This window comes from Notechis scutatus, chromosome 4, assembly GCF_049901735.1.
Source record: "Notechis scutatus isolate UNSWTSFEM ecotype Mainland chromosome 4, rNotScu1.2, whole genome shotgun sequence".
Taxonomy (NCBI): domain Eukaryota; kingdom Metazoa; phylum Chordata; class Lepidosauria; order Squamata; family Elapidae; genus Notechis; species Notechis scutatus.
In genome coordinates, this window is record NC_142012.1 from 71,179,758 (window position 1) to 71,185,757 (window position 6,000).

A 6,000-nucleotide genomic window follows, 5' to 3' on the forward strand; every position below is an offset into this window, starting at 1 on the left:
GGCGAGTTTGCTGGCCAATCAAGCACAGTAATCCCACGGTCATTGAACCAGGTTTTGGTGCTGTTGGAAGTGTGGGCAGGTGCCAAGTCCTGCTGGAAAATGAAGTCAGCGTCCCCATAAAGCTCATCTGCAAAGGAAGCATGAAGTGCTCCAAAATCTCCTGGTAGACGGCTGTGTTGACCCTGGACTTAATGAAGGACAGTGGACCAATACCAGCAGATGACATGGCTCCCCAAATCAACACAGACTGTGGAAACTTCACACTGGACTTCAAGCATATTGCAGTGTGTGCCTCTCCATTCTTCCTCCAGACTCTGGATCCTTGGTTTCCAAATGAGATGCAGAAGTTGCTTTCATCAGAAAAGAGGACTTTGGATTGAGCAACAGACCAGTTCTGTTTTTCTTTAGCCCAGGTAAGATGCTTCTGATGTTTGTTGTTCAGGAGCGGCTTGACAAGAGGAATACGACATTTGAAGCCCATGTCCAGGATCCGTCTGTGTGTGGTGGCTCTTGATGCACTGACTCCAGCCTCAGTCCACTCCTTGTGAAAGTCCCCAACACTTTTGAATGGCCTTTTCCTGACAATCCTCTCCAGGCTGTGGTCCCTGCTGCTTGTGCACCTTTTTCTTCCACACTTTTCCCTTACACATAACTTTCTATTAATGTGCTTTGATACAGCACTTTGGGAACATCCAACTTCTTTTGCAATTACCTTTTGAGGCTTTCCCTCCCTTGTGGAGGGTGTCAATGGTGGTTTTCTGCACAACTGTCAGGTCAGCAGTCTTTCCCATGATTGTGATTCCTACTGAACCAGACTCAGAGACCATTTAAAGGCTCAGGAACCCTTTGCAGGTGTTATGGCTTCATTAGCTGATTAGAGTGGGATACTTTGAGCCTAGAATATTGAACCTGTTCACAATATTCTAATTTTCTGAGATTGTGGATTTGGGGTTTTCATGAGCTGTAAGCCATCATCATCTCAATTATGACACATCACGGCTTGAACTATCTTGCTTTGCATGTAATGAGTCTATCTCATATATTAGGTTCACCTTTTAAGTTGCATTACTGAAATAAATGAACTTTTGCACAATATTCTAATTTTTCGAGTTTCACCTGTATACAGATGATGGGGAAAAAATGGGATTTTTTAAAAAGAACAGGAAAAGAGGAGACCTCATTACAAAATGTGTGGGACACAACAAAAGCATATATTAGGGGATTAGCTATAACTTATATAGCAAGGAAAAATAAGAAAATACCAATAGACTCTAGAAGAAGAATATAAAAGACTTGAAGCAGAGTTACAAAAAAAAAACCCATCCCTTGCCAGAAGCCCATCATGGAGATAGCACAAACTGTGGTCCAGAAATCCAAAGTTTTTAGGGTGACACCAACCTTTAGCCAGTGGTTCACTTCTAGAATTCTTTGTTCTCTTACCAGATGTTGTCCTGTCATTGGCAGTACAGATGAAAAAGCTACTTGGCACCTAAGTCCCCGACTTTCTTGCCTAGCTACTCATAATCATTCAATATTGTTTTCAAGTACTTTTTTGTGTCATTCATCCCTACATGTAGTAATAGAAAGGGGTAGTAGTTTCTGGGTTTTATTATTTTGGTTAGGTTCTCAGCCACATCTTTGATTTTAGCTCCAGGAAGACAACATACCTCTCTTGATAGACTGTCTGGTCTACAGATGGCAAGTTCTGTTCCCTTGAGAATTGAATCTCCTATCACCAGCACTTGCCTTTTTTTTTTTCTAGGGAGGTTTGGGGTATTTTTCTATCTGTCACAGAAGCATTTGATGGTGTTACTTTTTAAGAGATGTGTCTGCATGTTTTCTTCTAGTGAGAGCCCATGGAATTTATTGCTTAGCATCAGTGGGGCTACATCAGAATAGTTTGGTTTGGACAGGGGTTTTAGGTATTAGGTTTGTGTGACATGTTTCCATCTGTCTTCTTCCTTTAAGGCAGTGGTCGCCAACTAGTGGGCCACAGACCACTGGTGGTCCACGAGAATATTTTGGTGGTCCGCACAGAAATGTCACCCCAAAAGCAACCCCCAAAACAATCCAGGCTGCATGGGAAGACAAGGCTTGTGCTGCTTGCATTGCGAACAACACAAGGTAGTGAGGGGAGGAGGGGAAAGGCCGGAGGGGGGGAACTTGCCCCACTTGCCTCGCCTGCCACCAGGCTGCTTCTTTCCATTTCTGCTTTTGGCTGCATCCAAGGAAAGCAGCAAAAGTCTGTCTTTCTCTCCCCCAAACTCCGCCAGAAATGAGTCTTTGGGACCCCGCAAGGCATCCTGCTCCAAGAGGCTGCGCCAGTGTGCCAAGTCTCACAAAGACTCATTTCTGGTGGAGTTTGGGGGAGAGAAAGAAAGACTTCTGCTGCTTTCCTTGCATGAAGCCAAAAGTCTCTCTCTTTCTCTCTCTCTCTCCCCTGAGAACAGAGCTGGAGACGGTATCCTGCAATTCCAAATAAAGAATGATCGATTGGTAGGAAAATGGGGTGGGAAGTTTTCCTGCAGACTTTTGGGGGAATTTTCCCAGGGTCTGTGGTCCACGGGATTTAAAATTATGAGTTTGGTGGTCCCTGTGGTCCAAAAGGTTGGCAATCCCTGCTCCAAGGGGTCAATTCTTTTAGAAGTTGTTGATCATTATTATGTTCAGTTTGGGCATATTATTTTTGCAAGGCGTGGGGTTTCTCATTTTGTGGGTTGCATTTCAGAGTGGTTAGAGTTTCCTCTAAACCTTTTACTTTTTTTCTAGTAACTCTAGTGGATTTTAAAAAATTGAAAGTGGAAGTGTAGAAGGTTTTACCAGAGATTTTTTAAAGGGAAAATGTCCAATTTGGAATATATATAATCTAACAGATCATCTAAGTTTCAAATTGGGGGGGGGGAAGTGTAGCTAAAAATTTAAGGTTCTAGCAGTTAAAGAATGCCTAGTTGAAAGATTTAAAGTCCTATAGTTCAAAATTGTCTAGTTTATAAATTTGAAGTTCTATCAGATCATTTAGATTGTGCAATTTTAATTTTTTCAGTGTTGAGTGGGCTTAAGTGCAAGGTTTGTTCTTAGCCTGTGCTGGAATGTTCTATGATTGTTCCTTTCCTCCCTTCCTTCTTATGATCCTTTCCCTCCCTGCCTTCTGGTGGGCTTAATTTATCTCTTTCTTTTCTGCCTTTGTATATTCCTTGCTTGCTATTGTCTACCTGCCTTTGATTTTTTTTTTAGCCTTGTGTCCTGTATTTTCTTTTGATTCTCCCTTCCTACTTGCTTCTCCAGCATGCCAATTGGAGAATCCACACTCGGGTTGACACATGCCTTTCTGCCCAGAGACTGAGTCCTCAATCTTTGCCACGCCTCTCCATCAACAGCCAGGACCCCAGTTCCAACTCAGTCTTGGCTCAATAGGAACATGATAAGAGTATTGCTGACAGGTTTGAAGAGATCTGGGTGACAGGCTTGCAGGCAAAGCACAGTCATCACACTATCGCACACATTGGCTGTTTAACAGGAACGTATTGTGGCACTGACCCAGGGCTGACTGCTGCCAATCAAACAGCAGTAGGCAGGCAGTTATCAATCCAGAAGCAGGAAGGCAGTTGGTGGAGCCTAGGGCTCAGGATTCTCCTGCTGAAAGCATCAGCTCCCTTCCCCTTGTCAGCAGCTGGCCATTTAAATAGCACTTAGAAAGTCTGATTCTGCTCACCCGGGTAACTCCGCCGGCAGTGCCGGCGGCCACAACGCTTCCCAACTGAAAGAGAAGAGATGGCTTAACCAGCCATCCCAGCTATCGCGGAGCTACTTAACGCGCTGCGCATTCCTGCCGCAAGTGTGTGTGTGTGTGTGTGTTGGCTACCCCAGTTACCCTGGTCTTGCCTCACCTCAGACAGAGCCTGCCATTTCCTGCCCTCAGTCAAATGCTGCAGTTCCAATAGCTTGGTCACCAGAGGGCGATAGAGAACAATTAATGTTCCCTCTTGCAGCAGAGGAATTTGAAGGGGAAAATTTTCCTTTTTCTTGCATGGCAACTGACATTGCTGAGCCTCAGCTTAGGGATAGACCCAAGTCCCGGTGGCCACTTTTACTCCTACTGCGGTCAGGGTCCACCCATTAGATAGGCAGGGATCCAAACTGTCTGAAGAGACTAAGATCATCATCTCCCAAGCCATTTTGCATCGTGTTGCTACCAACTTGCAGATGAGAGGCCATCCAGCTTCCTTAGTCTCCAAGCCTCCCCATCAGGCCATCCAACATTACCAGTCCTCTACGGAAGCACTTAGGCCCCAAGGGTCAGTATCACCTGCCCATTCCTCCAGAAGTAGGGCATCAGTGTTGGAGGATGAAGATCAGAGGGAACAGGGCTTCTTGCTGATCCTCTTTGCTGAAATGCTCCACCGACACTGGCAGCCTCCGATTGCTCTCCTGTTGCTTTCCACGCTCCTCCCACAATCTGCTTTGCTGTGTTGACCCTCCCTGCTGGCCCCTCCTGTCTGCCGTGCTGCCTCTGCTCCTGGCTCCCCAGTTACATGGCTCCCATTTGTGCTGCTTCTCCCAGCAAACAGGACTGCCTGGATAGCCTACGGTGCTATTGACTCCTCTCCACAGCCAGTTTTCCTCCTCCTCCCTGCTCCTCTCTCTCACTGGCTCAACTTTTTCTTCTCTGCCCTCTGTCGGCTCTCCTCTCTGCCCCATGGATGATTTTCCTCCCTGCTCCACAGCTGGGCCCCACTCGCTCACCAGCTCTACTTGTTGTTCTCTGCTGGTTTGTTTTGCCTCTCTGCTCACCTCACTTCAATGGGCCTCTGGGCTCTTGGGTAGGCGGCCTCTTGGGTGCAGCTGGACTTCTCTCAGCAGGCCAAGTTCACTGTGGGTCATTTTTCTCCTATTTCTCCAATCTTGCCTTTTCCTTTCTCCACATTTTTCTTTCTCTATGGTTTATTCTATGGTTTATCTTTCCTCTCCACCTCTCCTCCTATCATCTATCTTAGTATAATACCAACTTTTCTCTTCTTCTAACTCCCTGTGATGTAACTATGCTTCCTCCATTGCCGCCATCTTGATTGTTAGGGACAGTTAGGATCTGTCCCTAATAACAATTCTAAAATTGTTATTAGGGAAAGATGAAAAACTGATAATAAACATATATAATTATTTATTAAGCTTTAAAGTGGAAGGTGAACAAGTGAAAGAAACAATGATAGTATGGGCAAAAAACTTTGGCTACACCATAGAATTAAATAAATAGCAAAAACTTTGGGATAGGAATTATAAACAGACAATGGCTACTGCATATTAGGAACATTTTTATAAAATGTTTTATAAGTGACATTTGCCCCCAGCAAGACTAGCAAAAATGTTCAACAACATATCTGCCAAATGTTGGATGTGTAATCAATGTTGGATGTATAATACTTATTATCATATATGGTGGACATGTATGAAAGCAAGAAAATACTGGATGAAAATACACACATGATTGGAAAAGATGATTAAACAGCATATAGATTTAAAACCAGAAATATTTTTGTTAGGTATAATACCAGAAAGCTATGATAAAGGGACTATATATTTAATATTACATGTACTGACTGCAGCGAGAATTGTATTTGCACAATATTGGAAAAATGAGAACATCCTATCAGATGAAAACATAATTCAGAAAATATTGGATTGTGCAGAGATGGATAGATTGACATTGAAAATAAAAGATAAAGGAGATACAGAGTATTACAACATGAAATAGGTTTTATCAATGGTTAGAGATAAGAGGTAGAAATTAGATTAAGAAAGAGCATTGTTATGTATGTTAAACATGAACATTGTTTATAAGTATGCTAATATAATCAATAGGATTACAAATAAGTTAATATAATTATAAATATGGTTAGGACCATTCTGTTGTACTACTACTATTGATATCAGTATATATGTTACCTTTTCTTTCTTTTCTTTTGTAAAATGGTATTTAAAATGCTTTTATATAAATAAATAAAA